The 22,118-nt window shown below is 42.9% G+C and overlaps 1 protein-coding gene across 1 annotated transcript in view; it reads left to right on the forward strand.

Moving 5' to 3' along the window:
• Positions 1-13,637: 13,637 nt before the first annotated feature.
• Positions 13,638-22,118, forward strand: part of AFF2 (ALF transcription elongation factor 2) — a 352,651-nt gene continuing 344,170 nt past the window's right edge. The window contains exon 1 of the mRNA XM_040083762.2: positions 13,638-13,879. The gene's annotated coding sequence lies outside the window, so the exon portion shown is untranslated. The remainder of the gene's footprint in view (positions 13,880-22,118) is intronic.

Genomic DNA, 22,118 nt, shown 5'->3' on the forward strand with positions numbered 1-22,118 from the left:
TGCTGATGGTAAAGTGTGTAGGGAGTGATGACAATTTGGGTTGAGAAATGAAGAATGAACTGTTCTCTAATCCAATCTTATTCCCAAAGAGCAACGCTAAATATAAACCAAAAACTTTCTCAAGAGGTTTATTCTGCTGCTCCTATCCAAAACAAAGTAGATACACTGCTACTGAATAAAACCTTTCTTTTTTCTAGTGCAGCTTTATTTTCCCAACAAGTACACCCCTCGTTCAGAAAATGTGTAATCTCTTCAGGTGTCGGCCACAGTTGTTTTGTTCCTTATCATCTGTGGAGCACAATCCTGCTTGAAAGAGTTAAAAATGTCCTCTGGAAGGCACGGGGTGCATTCCAAGTTTCCCCTTGGTCATCATGCACAATTTATGAAGGCCTGGGCTTTCTGCAGACTGATATGATGGAATGTGGAATATGGAACTTGGAATAATATGGAATATGGGCAGCTTTTCAGGGTATGCAGGAAAGGAATCCAGGAATTCAGTGCCCATGCCCCCCAGCCTTAGAGGCACCTGTTGATAACCCACGTTGACTGCACCAAGAGGGCAAAAGTTTAAACTCAAAGGTCTAAACTCAAATTAAATGCACTTTCCTTCTCCACTCGGATTGTTGGATTGCAACGGCAGCGGGTTGGTTCCCACTGAAAGCCTTCCTTTCACTCAAAGCTCTTGTTCCAGATCACAGTGCTTTGACCAGAGCACTGGAAGGCAGATCCTCAGGGTGTGCTTACACAGCACTGGTAGGGGCAGAGCTCAGAGGACTCCAGAAGAGCTTCCCTGACCATCCAGAGGCGTGGAGAGAGGAGGGTGGGATGTGGATTTTAAAGAGGAGGCACATTTGAGTCATGCTCAGCCCTCTGTCAGGGAAATGATGTTTTCTCTGAAGATTTAGGGAGATGAATAAACTCTCTGTGTTCCTTACTTCATTTTAAGACTACTTCCTGATAGTGTATTTTGGCTTGAAGAGTGAATCTGTACAATTAATACTGCTATTTCTTGTTTATTCTAATATTTTTTTCTGTTCTATTTTCACTAGTGTAGCTTAAAAAAATCTAGCCCTGCAATAAATAACAACTCAGTAAGCCCTGAGCTCCCTGTCAGTGAATCTCTTTTAGTGCCATCTGATTCACTTCTGAGACTCCAGCTTCTCATTGTGGCTTATTATTACATTTTACTGTTCTGAAAGATGATGTAGGTAATTGTACTGGTCCCTTACCTAACTATAGATTCTTTTTAATTTCTTAATAATGATGAAATTGCCATAGATGCCTTGTAATGTTTTTCTTCAGAAATAAACATTTAAGTTAGAAGATCACACAAAGTAATCCTGGGCTGCCCTGTGGCAACAATTATAATTAAAATATAACTGTTTGATTATATAATTGAAATTTCTTCCATTTGATTAGCTTGGATCTTTTCCATGGCCATAACCCTGTTTTTGAAGAACTCAGCTTTTTTACTATGTGCTGTAGGAAATTTACTGCAGTCATGGGCTGAAAAATACCTGCCACAGGTAAAAGAAAACATTTGAATGTAAGAAGAAGTGAATAAAATCCCGTTTGTGTGTAACTAGACGGCTGCACAGCTGTGCTAGAAATACAGGGCCAGTGGTTAAAAAAAAAAAAAAAAAACAAAAAAAAACAACTAAAACAACCCAAAAAGGTGAAGAGCAGAGCTTGGGTCTCTCCACTCCATCGATGACCAGCCCAGCAACATGCTTGGGGAGTTATGCCCACCCTCTCCCATGGGTGTTTTTTACTCCTGTGTACATTTATCATCAATAGAGGTCTGGAGATGACCCTCAGAGCTCACCTTGTGCATGGCTTTGCCCAAATTTCAGAAAATATGGGCGGGATGGGATGGGATGGGATGGGATGGGATGGGATGGGATGGGATGTTCCCTGCAGAGAGCCAGGGAGAAGCATCAGCTTTGTGCACCCCAGGGAGCTTCAGGGAATTGAGAAATACAAATTTATTCCCCTCTGGGAAGACTGAGAGCAGTGCAGAGCTCTCCCAGTGGAGCCCAATTGGACATTGCATCCCTCTCAACAGCTGCGTGGTGAAAGTGTGTAAGGTTTAGATTTAGGGGTCTGAATGTGACCCACCCCAAATCATCCCTGAGAGCAGCCCCAAAGGGCAACTGGTGCTCTTCTACCACAGCACAAGTGAGCTCAGAAACTGTGGAAGGATGCAGCACGTAGGGAGTCAGTGATTATTTAATTTACACAGTTTGCCATCAAATCAGGTTTGTCTGGTAGTGGAAACATAGAGCAGCTCTAAATATTGTTAGAAATGCACAGAAGGAATAAAAGAAATTTGACAGCATAATTATAGCTTCTCTTTATGGTTCCATCAACATTATTTAAGTGCATATGAACCTGTGCTTTTACAAAAAAAAAGCTTTATAAAAATCCCAAATCGTATTGAAATTTGGAAGAAAAAGAGAAGAAAGTCAAATTCTATGTTTTGATCATTTTATAGTGAATACAGACAGTCTTATCACCATGCACTGCATACAGAGCATGACAATTAAAGCATTGGTTAACGATTTCATTTAGTGACAATCATGTAAACAGAAAAGTTGGAACTTAACAAATTAAGTAAAGAACTGTGGAACAAATTTCAATTCAGGTTGAAAGCTAATGAATTGAAATGTCAAGTCAATCATTTTAAAAAAATTAGAATTCAATAGTTTAAAATCACTTAATCATTTTTATAATTATTTCGTGACAAGGAAGGAGCAAAGGGTCAAAACATAAAACTGCAAGCATATTTTGGCTAATGTGAATATTGGAATGAATGCTTTAGTTGCATTTCACCTGGAGTACATTAGTAACTTTCACAATGATTATTTTTCTTGCTTTCAAGGAAATTAAATAATCAACCAGCCAAGACAGTTCTAAAATAAGCAATTGACCCGTCACAGTGCAGAAGGATTGATTATTCTACAGTCTTCATTTCACTTCACTAAATACACACCAGAGCAGAGGTGTCTAAAGGTTAGCTCAGATGTTTTGAGCTCCAGCCTCAAGGTTGTGAGCACATTCAGCTCCCAGTCAAATCTCTAAAAGTGACCCAGAGTTGCTTTTCCCAGCCCTCCCTCACCTCCAGACAGTGGCACAGCTGTCCCCAGTGGGCTGGGACAGCAAGAACGTGTCAGGAACCCTCCCCAGGTCCTTTGCTTTGGGAACACAAATAACTTACAGCCTTGCTAGGAAGCACGGAAATGCCAAACTGCCGCAAGAGTCACCGGGTTGCTTATTTTGTGGTTACTATCTCCTAAACACGGGAGGTGACTGATGGAGGAATGAAAGGGCTGGCTAATCTCGGGTGCAGAGAATGGAAGGAGAAGCAGGGCAGCAGGCTGGGCAGCTCGCGGGGGCTGACGGCTTCCCGGTGTTCCACTCGGCAAGAGGTGAAGCTCTGTCTTTGGAGAGGACATTGATACCTCTGCAAAACTCCTGGAAGTTTATTTTGTGCTTTGCCAGAAGCATGGGGGGGTAATATATTCTTGGTGGGTGCCTGTACGAGAGAGGGTCAGCCACAGGGGGATGCGCTCGGTCTGTGCTCTGCGTGCAGAACATCCAGGGAATTCAGAGAGAGCTCTGTGAGGAGCAGTGGAGCTTTTTGCTCTCTGTGTCCTCCAATATTTAGAGAAAAAAAAAACACTAGAGAACATCAAAACCATGCATTGGTTTTATTCTGTGTGATTTGTTTTTGTTTTTTGGGTTTTTTTTTTGTTTTTTTTTTTTTTTTTTTTTGTTGTTGTTGTTTTTTTTTTTAAGAACAAGAAAATGAGATTGTTTCCTAAGTAATATGATTTCTGAGTGCAGTGCTTAGTGCTGGCGGTGATATGGGGTTTTGTTAATAGTGGACAGCAGAGAAAATAGCATGCTTGCTTCCTGGGTACTGTATGATATAATTAAGGATACAACCACGCAGAATAATTGTCTTTAAAGATGACTGGGTAAAGCCAGACTGGTAGCATCAGTACCCAAGCACAGGAAAGCAGAAATGACCGCCTGAGACAGCAAATAAATGAACAACCTGAGAAAGTCTGTCAGATACCATTCCACGTGACATCCCCCACCCCAAGACAGTCTCCAGTGTCAGAGACAAAAATTAAGTTCTGTGCTACAAACCCACACTGACCAGCAGTCCCAGGACAGCTTGTATTCGTCTCGCTGTGGGCAGTTTTGGTGATTTGTGTGCCCTCCACAAACGCTCGTGCTGTGCGACAGCTCACACCCAGCAATGACAGGAGTTACAGATGGAAAGGAATTGTCAACCTTGGCCCCACAGGACTGCTCTCCACTCCATATTTTAATGCAACGTGCACTTGGCCCACTCCGGATGATCTGATGGAGATGTCACTGTCACTTTCCCTCTCAGTCAGAAGAGCTCATCAGTGACAATGGCATAGAGGATGTTGCTGCCAACGGCAGCAGCAATAGGAGAAATGCCTGCTGAAAATCTGCACCAGGGCTCCATAGGTTCTTTTCAAGGAAAACGACTTAATTATAGGGCTGGAAAATTACCATGCAATAATTAATATGCTCGGTATTTACACTCAGGAAAGCGATTGTAAAGCATAAAATACAGTATTAAATTGGAATTAGCCGCACTTATTTCTGTTACTAATATAGCGCCCTCCACAACACCTCTTGTGTGACCTCTCCAACATCTGTTTGGAAAAAAAAAAAAAAAAAGAAACCAAATCAGCCCACAGTTTCTGCATGATCTAATTGTAAATCTCCAGTAACTTCTTGGGCTCCATCCAAAACAACATGAGTTTCAATTTTTTCCAGTTTTTCCTTATGCTGGGAAGTCAACCACCCATGTTATTACTGGGAAACATGACCCGATGTTATGTTCCCTCACTGAGGTCCTTGAGTCAATAATCCCAGCAGTGCCTCGGCGTTTTTAGAAGTCCCCTTCTCTTCTTTCAACATGCCTTGCTCTCGACGCAGTGCCAAATGTTACAACAAGTTTTTAGAGGTGCCAGAGTTATGATAATTAATGCTAAGAGAGCCGTGGAAAGGTTGTAAAAGCTCATACCTCAAAGTTCCAAACGCTTTCCCACTCTCAGAGATTAAGATGAACCCATGGGGGGCAGGGGGAGGTGCTCGATTATTCTCTTTTTGCCAGAACTGAGATTTCTTATGTCTTTATCCAGGGGATCTGGTTCTGGCTGCTATCAGAGACAGGAAACTGGGCTAGGTGGACTCTAGCTCTGATCTCATCTGGCAATTCAGATGCTGGGAAACAAGAATAAAAAGGGGGCGACAGGCTCATTCTGTCCCTAGCTTGTGGTTTTTATTCACTCTAGCACAGAAATGTCCATGGCAGCTGCTTCCAGGGAAAGGAAAGGCAGCAGAGTAAGGCTGTACCAGGTCATGGACATTTCCAACCCCAAACTTTCAGTTTCACTTCAAAGTGTGCAGACCAGTACTTCTGAATTCCCCCTTTAGCCACAAGTTTTGCATGTTTAAAAGGTTTTGCTCAGAAGACAGCAACCAGATGTAATTCCATGAGAAAACAAACCCTGACTGCATTTTGCACAGGTCAAGATCCTGTACCCCTTTTCCTCACCTGCAGCTGTGATGCTCTTCCTCCGAAGCCCCCAGAGTCTGCCGGCACAGGAGTTAGAGAAATCTTCTCTCACCAGGAGTTTGCTGCCTTCAGAAATGGGCTTAACATCCATTTCATGTCTGTGTTAACATTTTGTGCCTGTTTTGCCCTTCATCAAGCCCAGGAGCAGGTCCTGGTGACGACGCTGCCCTTCTCAGGGCCTTTTCCAGTGAGAAAGTGCCCAACTTGTGGTACCAGCCTCGGGCAGCATCAGCGTGGAGGGACCCTCCACCGCAGGCTGAGGGGGGTTAATCTCTTTGGAAGGCTTTCATTTTATTACAGGGAGAGTTCCAACAGTTTTTCAGCATTGAGAAAGAGGTTGCGACCCTTTGACAAAATTTTGGCTGCAAAACGAAATTTCCTCTCCATGCAGGAAACCGCTGGAGAGAATATTTCTATAATACTTCCATTCAAATAAATCCAGGTATTCCAGTAATTGTATGGTCTCCAGTAAAAATATCAAATAAACCTGTCACAGGCTTTTCTCCCAGATGCTCAGATACAGTCTGCTTTCACTGTGCAGCACAGCCTGCAATGCCAGCAGACATCCCAGGTTACTCCTCTGTGGTTCAGGCTCCGTGGCTTGTCCTGGAAGGAGACAATGGTTTCACTATGCTCCAGGGGCTGCACCTCAGTGCTGCTCCTGCCTGCCCACTAAACCAGGTCAGAGCAGCTCTCCCTGTGAATATCTTGGGCAACACAGCCTCTGGGAGAGAGCAGTTTGAACGTGAAGCAATCAAAGCTCGTCACTATATAATTTATTAACTTGCTTTGTGTGGCAAAACAGCATGGCACAGAAAAGGCAGGAGAATCCAGCAGCCACAAACGGTGTAACTGTCCAATAAAATGTTTGTGCTGTTGGAAAGGCTTGCTGCAGAGGAAGGTAAAAGACAGAGATCAATGAAATGTAAAAACCTTTCCTCCTGTCTGAAGAGGAGAGAGGACTGCTTAGCCAGGGTGTGGAGGGCACGAGTTCTCGTGGCTGCCTTGGTGCCTCGCCTCAGATCTGGCTGCCTGTGCTCCCTTCACAAAATCCTTCACCCACGCCAAGGTCTTCCAGAGTCACACCCTGACAGAGCCCTCTCTGACAGAGAAACATTTAACTGGCTGTTGGTCATTTTCTCCAATTTGCCTGCCCAGCAGACCTCTCCACTCACCCCCCAAATGCAGAGGGGCGTTTGCAGCCTTTTACATGCAGCTCACAGCCTCAGCACAGCAGCACAGGCTCAAGCCCCCCAAACATTTTAAACAAACCACAGATGAAACACTAACACAAGCAGTAAATCTCAAAGACAGCTCAGTGATAGCATGTGCTGCTTTGGCTATGACATACAGTAGCTTAAAAAATTAGAATTAGTTACGAATAGTAGATTTCTCACACTACCAGACTGTATCATTTATCTTACATAATTTACTATATCATTTTCTCTTATAAACAGCTCAGAAGCCAAGACTCGGTTAAAAAACAAAACAAAACAAAACAAAAACCAGAAATGGATTTAATATTTAACTGCTCCCTGGGGACCAAACTCATTCCTGATAGAAGAGAATGAGTTTGACCTACTCTAGGCAGTTCCCATCAGCTTTAATAAACTTCCCTCAGGGCTGGGCTCCACCCAGTCTGTTTTCCAGCTCCTCTCTGGATGACATCCTGTTAAAATTAGAGTACCTTGACCTCCACTGGCAAGAGACAAAAGCCCAGCGTATTCTTCTTACTAATTGGCGTAGCCATAATGACTTTCATTTCAATGCAAGCACTTTGGAAATATGAATTGATGGGTAGCAAAGTTCATTGATGAGCACTTGTGTACAGGCACCTTTCCTCCTGGTACAGGTTTTGCACATAATCACTCAGAGGTAACCAGCGCGTACTTATCAAAGAGAAATCCAGAAACATGTGGCTGAACATCTACATGCAGGAAACATCTATCCAACCACATCCTGGAGCATTAATTTTACATACAGGAAGAGAGATTCCCCTTTTGATGGTGATAGTTCCTGTAACAAAGAGATGGAGTGGTCGGAACAGTTTATACTATTTATTATTATGAAATGGGCAGGAGAAATTGAGTGACCTTCTGGGTTAATAAGAATTTTGAGCAATGGTTTCATTGAGATATAATTCAGTGTTCTGGAGGCATAAGTCTCACACCTTAATTAATAATATATAGATATTTTAAAATAACATTTTAGGAGTATTAAATCTATTATCACAATAAGACACTTGAGCGTGTGAACCAGTGTGAATTAATTCACACCTAGTTGTACGGATGGCTCTTAGCCCTTTGGCCTCATACTTGACAATATGTTAGGCTTGAATTAATGCACTGTAATTCACAGCTTGTCATGTCTTTCTGCTGAAGCATATCCCCGAAGTGGCTTCACCAGTGCTTCACACTTCCTTGCAGAAGAATGGCTTCAGCTCCTCCCAGCCGCAGCTACTCCCCAAAGCTGCGACCTCCGAGGCAGGCGTCGCACGTCCCACTGCCATCCGCTGCTGCTCCCCATTCCCAGAGCTGCTGCTCCTGCCTCAACGGCCTCGGTGCTCAGGAGCAGGGCTTCCTGCAAAAAATAAACCCCAAAGGAACCAGATTGCGTTCAGCTTCCTTGCTTCCAGCATGGATAGGCTGCTTGGGAGACTGCAGGCTCGTTGAGGCATCAGACTGTACCTGGAGCAGGGCTGTGGAATGCGTTGCATCAGCACAGGTCTGGCAAATCCGAGGGCTCACAGACAGGGGAGAATTAAGAATTTTTTCCTCCATTCTTGCTGAACAGAAATAATTCTGAATAAACCAGCCAAGACAGACGGTGACTCATCCACTGCAGGGATTGCTCAAGAGAACTTCATTTTATTGTGTGGGAAAATATTACCCCTCTAATACTGCTACAGACTGCAGCATCTTGATTTATCTGAGTTCTAGAAGTGCAAGTGTTATTTTTTGCATCCACCTGAATGGTGGCCTCGCATAACCTGCTTAGTTTTTTTGCTTATTCATTCGTTTGGTCAGCTGTCTGGTTGTGTTTCAGACTCAGTTGATTCCATTTGACATTTCCAATTTGGAGCTTTACATGGAAAGAGCAGAGTTGCTCCTGCACTCAAAAAGAGTAGAAAAGGTCCCAGTTATGTGGTTAGTCCTGAGAAAAACAGCTGAGCCAGTGAAGTCTGAGAAGGGGAAAAAAAAAAAAGAGAGAGAGAGAGAAAGGAAACATGTAAAAGCAAAGAGCTTGATAGGTGTGGTGATAAATCTGAATAAATAAATGAGAGTTGCTGCAAGACACGGAGGTAGCAGTTTTGCTGAGCTGTGTTGGAAGAAAGCCCTGATTGTTGTGCCAAAGCAAGAGAGCAGCTGTGAAGAGCTGGGTGTGGGTACTCAGCAGTAATCTGCTTTAACCCTGAGCATAATGATATAATGCAGTGTCCAGTGCTGAAGCTCACTAAGCAAGTGCCACACAGGCATAAAATATGCATAACCAGTTTCTTTCCTTCTGCAGTAATCCACAGCATTCATTCTTCTGGCCATCTCAGGAACCATGGGGAGATAAGGTTTGGTGTGGGCAGATCCTCTCGCCCCACCAGGTCACAGGGCTGTGGTTTTTTTCCTGGTGCTCTCCTCAACATTTCCTTCTCATGGATCACCAAAGCTTCCCATCAGTAACAGAGTGAAGATATCTAGAAAGTTGTAAAATACAACCACATCAGAGTTTACTGAGCTGGAAATTCTACAGACATATTCGTTTTACTAGGAAAAAAGGAAATCACAGAAGAATTATTCAAATATTAGGGCATTCTTGAAGGTTTTCATCTCTGTTTTTTGTTGTTCTCCAATGGTCAAAATCTATTTTCGAATGTTCATCTCCAAAATAATTTATCGGCACCTTAACATAGATGGGTTTATTTTTCCTCAGCTGCCACTGATGTCACCTGCTCAGAAAATAAAGGCCTATTTTGTTAACAAAATTAAGTACATATTTAGAAAGATGCTATCAGGTGTTTTGCTTTGAAAATGTTGTCAGCATTGTTTTTGTTTCAAGGCACACCTCTGCTAATGCAGCGTGCGTACACAAGAGCTGGGAAGTGACTATATATACATCACGTCGTGAAATATACACAAGTTCAATATTTCTATTTACAGGGTAAAGTAATGGAGTCGGTCTGATCTGAGAGAGGTTCTGCATGTAATTTCAGGGAATCTATGTTTAATTTAATAGGTCATGTATCTGTCTCAAGTGGGGATTACAGTATCTGGTTTAAAGTGATCTACGGTATCAGGCTTATTATGTAGCTTTTATTTTTAGCAAGGAACGGATTTAACAGTTGACAGTCCTACTTAAGTACGAAATACATCAAATTTACAAGCCAGGCCAGCCTGCTGGCCGCATTACACACAGCAGCTCACAAACAACCTCGGGACTTCCAGCGGCCGGTGGTTGTGGGCAGGATGGAGGAATAAAAGCATCAGGATCCTGCAGCAGCCTGGGCTGATCTATGGGGCTGTAAAGGCCGTCGGAGGACGGCTTGATCACTGCGCTGGGAAAAGTTATGGAGAGAAACAGGGCAGAGGGAATCCAGAGTGAAAAAACAGGCTCGAAGAAGTGGTATCGTGCACTCTGCTTTATGCCTGAGCCGGGCTGCAGTGAGGCAGAGGAAAACAAACCAGCGATAAAGAAATAACCCGGGCATAAGGCTGAAGGGGAACATAAAAATGGTTGCATCAGGGCAGAGTGAGAGTTTTCATATGATGCTGTTGTTCTCAGTTGCAGCGTTTGAATGATTTGGATACAGCGAGAGATCAAGAGATTACAATATTTCCTGTGATGACTGGCCACTCCCTGGATCTCTCCTTGTCTGTACCTGTCTATTCTTCATTACATCCATCAATGTAGCTGGTTTCCAGCTAGAAACCAGTAGCAGGAAGCTGAGTGCTGGTACAGTTTTAGCATAATGAGATGACTTTCATTTTGCTTGTGTAATAAGAGTGGCAAAACAGAAGTAAGTCATAAAGTGCTCATCTGTATTCTAATTAACTCAACTTTTGCTTCTGGCCTGGTCTGAAGGTTTTGTTGGCACAGGAATGAATCCTCTCAGGTGCAGAGAGAGAGAGGAGTGTAATATCTAGTCATCATAATTGCACCAGTGAAAGCTGCTATATAAACAGAATTATTCTGCTAAAATTGCACTTCTTCTAGGAAGCTTATCCTATTCTGCTTCTGCAGGTGGCTTCACTGGAGTGATATGAAACTTTCCTTGTGTGGCCTGGCCACATGAAGGCTGCTGTGGCAGGACTGAGCAACTCCAGCTTGCCTGTATGAGGAAAAGGCTTCTATAGTAAACATCACTTTGGTCACTAGGATAAAGTTTAGGACTTTTTTCCCCTTTATTTTAACTCATTTATATCTAGCTGAAAAATCAATATCTCATGATGAGAAATAGAGCCATAAAATTTCTAATAAATCCATTTTCAAGTGCAAGTTCCGCTCCTGAAAATGATTCTGCAACAGAGTCACCACTCAGTTCCACGTCTATCGCTGCACAAACACTCTTCATTTGCAATTAAAATTTAGCTTTTCTCGGTGCCAGCTGCAGCAGCTCTCTACTCATCCCATCCAGGGTCAACCTTTTCACACATCCTTCCCAGCCACAATGACTCTCCAAGGAGCATTCTGCCCTGCCTCAATTCTCACACAGATGCACTGAAATAGTGAGAATGGACGGGGCATCATCTCAACTTTCACGTCAGTTTCGTACAAAAGGGAGTAAACCCGGTTCGGGTGCTTCACATCTTTGGCTTTTATTCACTTACACATTTACTTAGGCCCCCTCTCTCCTTGGCATAGGCTCTCTGGGGTGCCACAAGGCAAGGTGGCCTGACTGTTTCCACGGGTTCATTTTGACAGGATCAGTAAAGGGACCAACTGAAATCCGTCTTTATTCTTCTTCTTGTGCTCTCTGAAAGGACGCAGCCCTGAAGTAAAGTCCAGTTTCCCAGGCAAGGGGCTATATTGGTGGCAGGAGGACACTGCCAAGCAGATGATGTCCAGGAAAGTTTAATTGGCTCCCCACAAGTCCTAAATTTCCAGTATCGCTTTTGTAATAAATCCAAAATGTCACTTGTTAAATAACCCGAGACCTTTCTTGTAATCACACAGGATTACTTTAGAACATTAAATCAGACGTAATTGGACTGTCCCATTTAGACATAATTTTAAGGTAAAAAAAAAAAAAAATTAAAAAAAATCAGACAGTATTGTATTATATGTAATGAGAAATTTATTGCAGTTTCAAAAATATCTTCACTGAAAGTATAAAAGAATTTATGGGCTTTTTTTTTTTTTTCCCTGAATGTAAAAAGAACTAACTTAGAGTGTTTTAATCTGCAGCCACTGAAGTAAGCGCTCTCTCTGACACAACGGGTTTGCTTCCACTAACAGCAATTAGATCTTTAATCACCTGTAGGAGATAACATCAAAATACTCTGTTCTTCACTCTGGTCTTAACTCTTTAACTTTCCACTTGTTCTTGAAATGGCATCAACATCAGAGCATCACGGAGGGAGGATGGGTCATGGAAGAGGTAAAGAACATTGCCCCACCTGGTTTTAACAGCACATTTACAGAAGATATATTGCACGAGTAAATTCACATCACGTAATCAACACATCAGCCATGAGGAATGGGTCATGCAAGAGATAAACCCTCCTCCAACTGTTTTTAACAGCTGGCAATAGAATCCTTACTTTTGGTCACATCTTGCATTGCAACCCCAGAGAAGCGATAGGAAACCGCCTGGCCTGAGAGACATCGTGCCCCCCCGGCACCCACATGTGCCAAACCCCCTGGCACGGTGTCTGGGGCTGTGTGAGACAGAGGAGGCTCCCCCCAAGGCTGTCCCCGTGTCACCGCTCCCGTGGCACAGGAGCAGGGTGCCCGCTGGGGCTGAGGTTCACGCTCCTTGCCGGGGTGTCCCTGCCCTGCTGGGGTAATGCCTCCTCGCAACTGCCCAGCTAATGCCTGTGCAGGAGGTTTTGCCTAAGCTCTGACGAAAATTAAACACGAGTTTGATGTTTCTGTACGCCGGCCAGTCTCTGCCTTCAAGCAGTTTTGTGCTAATGTGGCTCGCAGAGAAAATCTGTGCTTCAGGGAGAGCGCTTGAGTCCTTTTTCTCATGCTTTGTCTTTTTGGTGTGCTTTGCATAAGTTTTAAATGAGGTGGTTTGGAACTTATGGATGTACTTCCATCTGTGTTTTACAGTCTGAAGGTTACTGAATGCATACACTTCATATTTATATCATAAAAAAATCTAATAACCTTGTGTTATTATCATTTATTCCAGCTTGACATAAATCAGGAGCCAAACACAAGGGAGGACAGATTTTTTTAGTGTTTCCTTAGGTTGCTACATGTTGCTTGACATTCTCCATGGCTTTATTTAAAAGCTTCCCTCCAGCTTTGACAGGCAGCAGTTTAATATACACGTGCACACACACATACGTATGTATGTATTCATTTGAATTTGGGCTCTTTCCCTCCAGTCTCTGGCAATTATGATTTGTATCTGGAGAGATGAACTGTCTAAAAAAATAATAAATAAGAGGCCATGAGAATTGAAAGCCAGCGCTCAGGTGCATCTTGAAAGAAATTAAGCAAATCAACTTCAGGTTTACAAAGGGAAGCAAATTACCCTTGGGTCTCCACACGCTGGACTGACTTGATATATTTAATTATTTTGCAGGTTCCTGCCCTTCTAAAGAAAATTGCGCCACTTTAACTACGGCCACCTGGGGAGGTGTCAACGAGGTCATCAGCCAATCTAGAACTGCTGCGAGATCTCCTTAAATACTCTCAGCTGGGGAGGGCTCCTCGAGGTAACGACATCTCCCCAAACCCACCAATTAAAGCCCAGCTAGCCCTGAACCAGCCCATCACCAGCTGAAAGCCTCAGCCATCCGCAGGTGCGAGAGGGAGGGAAGTGCTTTCTGGGGAGATAAAGGAAGGGGTGGCTGGAGGGCAGCGGTGGGAGAAGCAGCGGGTCACTCCGGGTGTGCCCCGCAAGCTGTGGGTGGCTCCAGATGTGCCCTCCGAGCAGCGGGTCACTCCAGATGTGCCCTCCGAGCAGCGGTGGGGCTGGCTGCTCTGCTCTGCTGGGAATGCTGCCTTCCCAGGGGAATGCAAAGGAGAGGACTCAACACTGCTCCCATCGTCATCCTACAAGCAGCTTGGGGAGGCTTGGTCTTGATGGTGAGCTGATTGTTATTTTATCTCTTACCGTACTGTATAATTTGTAGCAGCCTAATGTTTGCATGTTTTCCCTGTAAGCCGCTCTTGCTATTTTGTTAGTAGCTGTGCTAAAAGTGAAAAATGCCTTTCCCCTCCTCGCAAAACTATTTACTCTCTTTCATACAGACCACTCACAGCTTTTCTACCTCTCCACAGAACCCCGAGCCCTCTTGAAGGGTTGTATTTCTGTAATCACTAAACAATCCATTTCAGCTGGATGCAGAGAACCATCTTTGATTTTGATTCCCCCTGAAGTGACTTAACTAGGCTCCCAGTTGAGAAAACACTTTGAGAGGTGTCTGGAGTGGTTTTCTGAACTCAGCCACCCGGATGAGGAAGCCAAATTTCAAGATGTTTGTGAGTGTGCACATTGTGCCCTCACCAGCCCAGAGACACCAGCTGCAGTGAGGGGTTGATTGCCAACCTCTGTACGTGTGTACCTCTCCTGGGTGCTCTGAAGCATCTCCTCCACTGCCTGCTGAGGTTTTGACCCTGCTTTTGCCAAGGATTTGACTGAAGTAAATACATAAATAACTAAATTACCGGTGCAGCAGGTCTTTGCGCGGTTACCTTGAGCGAAATGAGGGTTCTGGTTGTTTAAGGGTTTGATTGTGATATAGATTTTCGTGGGTGTTTTCAAATTGCGAGCCATGGTGTTACCTGAAGCAATGCAAATGCGGCCACTCAGGCAGTGACCTGCTCACCTTGCTTCAGGGAGAGGAAGGGATCAGACAAAGAAGGAACTTGGGTGTTCACAGGCTGCACTGTCACATTTCTCCTACCTTTGCATAGTGATGCTGATAATATCATGACACCTTCTGTGAGCGTCCACACTGATAAATAGCACTTGGGAGTTCTTCTGGCAATATTTTCCAGCAGCCAAGGGCAGGTAATGCCCAGTAGCAATGTCCCTGTCCTGCCACACGCTTTAGGACAGAGGGGGGTTCTGCTGCCGTTGTTGCCTGTTTTGTCGGTTCTGCAGCACCAAGCAATAATAGAGTTCATAGTTTTACACGTGAATGCAGGCTCAGAATCTGCCAGCTGAAGCACAGGTCTGTACAAAAGGAGGAATGGTGGAAAAGCACAGCCACCAACTTTTGCTGGTCAATACACTTCTGGTAGAGCCAGGCTTTTGGATCACTGTTGTTTTATGGGGTTTTCAGACTCTCAAACCGCACTAGTGCACTACATATCTTGTGGGTAGAAGTGTACTTTTCTTAGCCTACCTGGATTTTAGGCATTAAGGTCACTTTTTAGAAGCATGCAAAAACTCAGCCAGCCTATCCAAAGGTAATTTAATCTGCTTCTATGAGCACACATGTAGAAATATTTTTCTGAAGGAGAGTGGTAGCATCCAGGCAAAACCAGCAGCTTCAAACAACCTTAAGTATCTCAGGAAAGTCCCAAAATTCTATTTCCATTGTGGAATAGAAGCTGCCTTCAGCTCAAGGCTGGTGTTTTGGCAAGCCCTGCAGTTTGCTGTTGAGCCCAGTTGAAGTCTGCAGGTTGAAGAGACTCACCCAAGGCTGCACAGTGGAGGCTGTACGAGTACAACACGCTCAGAGGAGGGTGAGCAGGTTTGCCAGGTTAGCAAGTGGATTAACAGGGCTGTTCATCTTGGGCCTGAGCAGCAAAACGAGCATCGTTATTACCAGTGATGATAATCCATTACACTGTCCTGAGGACAGGACAAATCCTGCTCTCCCTCATCCTGTGATGAGAAACAGCTGAGAAAAAGGCATGGTATGTGCTGCTTTCTTCATGGGAACATCCTTTGGCTGGATGACACTCAGCTGCTCCTGAAGGATTTGGAAAGCAATGCCGTGAATGTGCTGACTGCCAGGAAGGGTGGAAGGAGGAAGCTCCTTCTGAAAAAGTGGGCTCCTCTTTGCCACCTTCTTTCAAATGGCTGAGTCACATTTCATTTGGGTTTTGAGGAGCATTTTTGTGTTTGCCTCTTTAAAAGTAAAACCACAGAAGTGGTAAAATACTTGTATCTCATCAGTAAGAGCCGTGTTCTGCTCAGTTTGCTCTTTCAACTCGTCCCTTAAACTTAGTATTTACTGTATGCCCTATGAAATGTGTTTAAACTGTTCTCTTGGTTTTGGAGGGGTTTTTGTTCTGAACATTGCATATTTTTACAGCCATAGCTTGTGCCAGTTACTAGGCGTTCCTACTTTACTCACAAATGAGACTTTCACTTTCAAATTCTTTACCAAATTGTGCAATACACATTCTTTGAGACACTGAGTTAGCATAAAAAAAATAAAAATTGGCAGTGGAAAGACTGTTATAGTTGTGTGACAAAATTCAGATTGGAAGGAAATAGTTCACAAAAGCATGAATTAAACATCTAATTAAAAGTGTTAAGTCTCATTTTATTTTTTTTTTTAAACACCAAAGACAGAAAAGCAGCTGCTTTCCTGAAGAATGTGGTATGATAGGAGCCAGTTAGGTATGAACACAGAACTGATGAAGAGCACTCAAGGAAATATTTATGGAAAATGTGGGGTTTTGGGATCCTCAAAAAACATGATTTATCACAAAGTAGATGTTTGTAAGGACTGCTTATGAAATGGGAGCTGAAACAGGAGTGGCAGAATGATGTTTTTTCCTAACTTGTGGTGAACAAGTATATATTTAATTAGCTTCATTTTTTTTTTCAATTAGCGATGACACTCATGCATAATATTACACCATGCCTCTAGTTTTGGACTTATGGGTTCATATGGGTCTGGCATAAATATAAAATATTATTAAGTGACTACATTGAAGACATGTGGTTGTCTCAGCTCAGGGTCCTTTCAGTGTCCTGAAATCAGTGGTTTGAAAATGTTGAGAAAAGAATTGGCTCATTCTCCTGTTAGAATTACAATTTTAAGCCAGAAGGAAAATGATATTAAAACCTCTGTAATCTTAGAATATTTTCTTAGTGTTTGTGATTATATGTCGTCTTAAACAGAGCATACAGCATGACCTAGGGTTGTTATCTATTGTTCAATAATGTAACCGGACAGTCTAATATTTGCTCTATGAATATAAAAATTAGAACACTAAATTGCTTGGACCATTTTATGTGATTATGGGGAAAAAAAAAAATCTCCTTGCTTAATTACAATTGTAATTCAAAATGTATTTTAAAATATTAAAAAGTTATCTGCACTCGCAAGACTCAATCTAACCAGAAAAAAAAAGTGTACTTGTAACTCTCCCTGAGGGCTGTGTTCTGTCAGGTTCAGAGAGATGAGCAGTGGAGCTGTGTGAAACGCAGCTCTCTCCTTGTTTCAGCTCCAAACTGCTAAAAGCCAACTAGTCCAGCCTGGACAGAGTCCAGGTGCTTCTGCAAGTTGAAAGACTAGACTTGGATCTGCCCTCTAAAGTGGTTTTACACTGGAGCAACAGGAATGGAGCTCCCAATGTACACCAGTAGCTAAGAATTAAGAAATGGGCTGTTGAAATCAAGGACTCTTCTTTCCAAGCCTGCTCTGATGTAGGGATGGCCCCTGTGCAGAGTTTCCTGCTGAAATAACCAGTGCTCCTCAGGCAGCAGCACCAGAAAAGGGCTGGTGAGAGCCAAAGCACACATGCAGACTGACATGGGTGCTGCTGTAATTGTGTGTGGTCTTTATTTGCAGTAGGAATTTTTTTTTTTTTTTTTTTTTTTTTTTTTTTTTTAATTTGAAAATGCCATGTTTTGCTGTTTCTATGTTGGAGAGACAAAAGAATTTTGTCACTAAAATGCTGGGCAGGTGGTTGGCACACCTGGGGAACACGGTCTGATCTCAGTTTGGAGGACTGCTTAAGCTCATTTTGTTTTTATGTGATGAGAGCTTAAAAGGCTTTGCATTTTACTTGCAGCAAATAGCTGGGGTCTGATTAACTGCACATCAATTGGTCCACAAGTGCCACAGCAGCTCGAGGTGAATTTCATTCTGCCTTGGCAGGCACAGAAACCCAACAGGCCAGGTTCTTGGTTTATGCCTTGCATGTCTGAAAAGCTGTGACCAACAGTGAAACCACACAGTGGAACAGTTCTGCCCCAGTTCCTCCTTCTCCCCGAGCCAGTGATGCAGCTGCCTTTGGCTGAGCGTTCCCACGTGTGGCTTGGGGAATCAAGCAGAGCAATACATGAATTTCAATAAGTGCGCCCCCCTTTCGTGCACAGTCCCACGTGCCTTTCTCAATTTTGTTTCTGGTTGCAACAATTAATGTGCACGGGGTGTGTGAAGCCAGGGGCAGCCAGAATATGGGTGTAATTTAGCACTGCAGACACGGCTCTTGTAGACAGGCCTGTCGGGCAGAGAATAAAATTCAGCTCTCCTGTTATGAAGTTCCTGGGAAGTAGACTACACAGGTAGAAGATGTGCATTAAAATGCATTCAATATTACCGTGGGTCATTCTTTATAAATACTCTGATTGGGTCAGGATCTATAAAAGGTTGCCTTATGGTATAGCCAGGGAATCATCGTGTATGCCTAGGAGAGAGAGGTGGGAGCACGGCGTTCTAAGAAAAATCAATGAAATATTTAAGTAGGAAAAGGTAATTTTGTCTCTTTGATTTCATCTGGTAGCAACTGAAAATACACTTTAGAAGCCTTTAAAGTACATCTGATTTCTCATTCACTGTCAGAAAAGAAATTTCTCTGGCTTTTCATTAATATGAGAGCAGTAGGAAGTGGTTACTCATTTATTCAATATGTTATTGCACAACACTGTTCAAAAGGAAGAGGTTTAAAGGGGCTGGAAATACAAAGCAGTGAAGCGTTGCAATGATAATATTAATTTGCAGAGGGCAGTTGTATATGGCTGTAACAACTGAAAATGGGACAGGGGAAATGGGTTGGATCATTGCTTATAAACTGAACTTTCCTCTCCCTCGCTCCCTCAAAAGAAAAACCCAACCAAAAATCTTCAACGAAACTGCTGAAATTAAAATATGAAACCATAACCAAGAGAGGGGAGGGAGAGAATTGGTTAAGATAGGGCTGGAGAAAGGGGTAACGCTTATTCCTGGCAGAACAATCATGCTGCTCATATACCCAGCAACACAGGGAAATGGCTGATAAAATGGGATTGCTGCAGCAGTTCATAAAATTATGATTTCTGGGAACAGATTGTATTGGATGAGGTTTGCCCATATATTTTTCTCTTCAGGAAGTAAGATGACCCTGGTAATCCTGCCTTTTCTCCCCACGTCTTTACCAAGACCAATGATTAGTCACAGTTGTTAAAACAGTACAGAATTAAAAAGAAAGAAAAAACAACAACAACAAAAAACACACACAAAACCCCCCAAACAAATGAACAACAAGCAAATAAAAAATACCCCAGAATCAAATTTAGTCCAATCTGCTTTAACTTCTCATGTGTCTGTAGCTCTGCATTTTGTCTTGGTTTTTACCCAGAGGACACTACTCATAAATTGCATGGCATTTGTGAGCAGGGTATTAGTTTTGTTAAGAGTTGCATACCTCATCAGAATTTAATTTGTTTTATTTGAAGTCCCATTTGTAATTAAGACAAATGGGAGCGAACTCACATGTACTAGAAACAGCATCAGTGCAGGCACTGCTGTTTAGAAAACATCAGATCTTTACAGTGCTCTCCAAGCATTTGATATCTGCTCAAAAAAGGTGGCACATAAGATTAGGCACTGTTTGACCCTCTTTTTATGTAAATGAGTGTATTTGAGGATTGTGGCTATTAATATATTTTTAATTGAGTACATGTTGAGTAGGCAAGAAGGGAGGGGAGCAGAAGTGCTACAGGCAGTCTTGTCTCCAAAGAGTACAGACCAGGAGAAGAGAAAAATTGGTGGCATAAAAGTTTCATAACTTAGATACATTTTGAAGTAGAACATCAAATCAGGGCAGGATCATAAAATCAAGAGTTTCTATTGTGTTGCCTTGCATGGGCTGTCCCAAAGAGAACAGTGTTTGTCCTGGCCTGGCATGGAGAGCAAAGCTGCCCATAAGAATTTGCCATCACTGTGTTTTTTTGTCATAGCGCTTTAGTTTGTTCCCTAGCAGCAGCACCTTGTGCTGGCCCCTACCTTCAAGAATACAGAAATTTGAAATTCTGTAAAATGGTGTGTGGGGAGTGAGAGCAACTTAAACTAACCCCGATCCAAAAGTGTATGGAGTCACTGGGGCAAACCCAGCCCCGGTCCCAGCAGTGAAATACCAGCCCCATGGGGCTGTGCTGCCAGAGTGCTCTGTCACAGCCAATAAACCTTAATGAGCCCTGATGAGACACCTCACACGCGTCTCATCCCCCTGGGTCTGGGCTCCTGGGCCAGTCTGGGCTCCTCCGCTTCAATGTGCGTTGTGCAGTGCATCTGAGGTCAGGCTTTACCCCAGTGAATAAACTTGTGAAGGATTTCTCTCCAGTCATTCTACTTAAGGACCTATTTCAGTCTGCTTAAAGAGGGTTAAATGTGTTGCACATTGAACTTTTGTATCAATATATAAGACAATAAAATCTTGATAACCAGTTGTTATCTGTGCTCTAGGTCTTATACAGCATGAGGACATTACTGTTATTTCTTTTTAAAGTGTATTTTATTTTTATAACTGTACTTGACTGAGTTATTTTAGTTTTTAAACCATGAGAGTTTTATATGATTATATTTTCCAGTCTTGAAGGAAGAGGTTTGGTTGTCTCACACAGTGTAAAATAAAGTTCCAGATAGGGCCGCCCCGGAACACTGGCTCTTGTTAAATTTGCTTTGGATTATAGGAAAAGCAAAATTCCTGGTGAGGAGAGGGTTGACCCTATTTCTGAATGTGGGGGATTTCCCCAGTGTCAGTTGGAGGGAGATTGCTAGGTGGAAGGGGTTTGTACCACAAAAGCTGAAAGACAAGCAAGGAAGAACTCTCCCTCTCCAGTGAAATAAGAATTCACCCTAGTACTTTAAAAATTAGCCTGCAAGTGTGAAAAGAAAGTATAAAGTGCTCATGGCACTTCAGCCATGAGCTTCAGCACTGATGCTTCAAGGGTGCAATTGTGACAGATACACTGTAATAGGTGGGAAAATGATGATATGCAGGACAAAAATCCCATATCTTTTCCCTATAAAATGCTAATTTATTCCTGAACACTCCCACAGTAATCCTGGCAACATCATACCTTGATTTAGTTTCCTAAATGGATGGACTTGTACTCTGGATAAGAGAGTGGCAATAAAGGCAAGATTCAAACTGGAACTGGTCCTATGATTCTTAGGAAATCTGACACAAACAAAGCTCTGGATGAAACTTCAGCATCTGTGAATAAATGTCCTCCCTCAGCGTTGGGGTGGCTGCCTCCAAAATACTGCAAGTTTTGGAAGCAGTTTGATCAGGGAGTTTGGTGCTAGCTCTGCAGGAGGAGACAAGTGTGGGAAATCAGCCCACATCGTTCTTACAAGGGAAGTGTTCATCCAAAGGATAACTTCTACCTTTCACTGCTGGAGAAAGTGGTCATGCTGGAGAAGTACTGATCCAGCTACAAAGGGGGTCAGGGTGGAGTGATTGGTTGTGTTCAACACTGAATAGGTGATAAAACTGAAAATTAATGCTTTGCTATGAATTGTATGGCCCCAAATCAGAATGGAGTGAAATAATGGTACTCAAGGGATACTGAAGTGGGACTTGAAGGAAGTAGAAAACTCCAGCAATGAAATAAAACATAATTAGGTAGAAGAGTGCTGTGTCAATGTAAAGAATAATTTCGAAATTGCCACAATATTTTGTTAAGTGAGAACAGGCCCATTAACAAAGGGGGAAAAAAACCATCCAGTTTGTCAATTAATTCCTGAACTATGGGATTTTTTTAATGAGGTAAAAAAAAAGGGACTGAATTTCAAGAGGGAGTAAGGATAAGGAAGGAAAGTATTTTTTTATCACTGTGGAACTGCTCTCTATCTACAGCAGGAAAGTAGTTTCAATTTCATACCATTTGCTGTTTGTTGCCTGGGCAGTAGTGGTTCAAATATGGTCATATCTGGATTTTTTTTTTGCCTTTTTATAAAGTGCTAGCATTTCAGCTGACAGTTCTGATCTTAAAGTCTTGCTACTCTTTCTCCTCCTGGAACTGATTTGTCCCCTCTGGTTCTGTAGTATTAGAGATGAATTTCCTGCATGTCATTTGTGGCATTTAACTACCTCAGGATAGATGCACACCCGTGCAGCATCACCCAGCACTGGCATTTTACTCCTC

Source organism: Hirundo rustica, chromosome 21, assembly GCF_015227805.2.
Source record: "Hirundo rustica isolate bHirRus1 chromosome 21, bHirRus1.pri.v3, whole genome shotgun sequence".
Taxonomy (NCBI): Eukaryota; Metazoa; Chordata; class Aves; order Passeriformes; family Hirundinidae; genus Hirundo; species Hirundo rustica.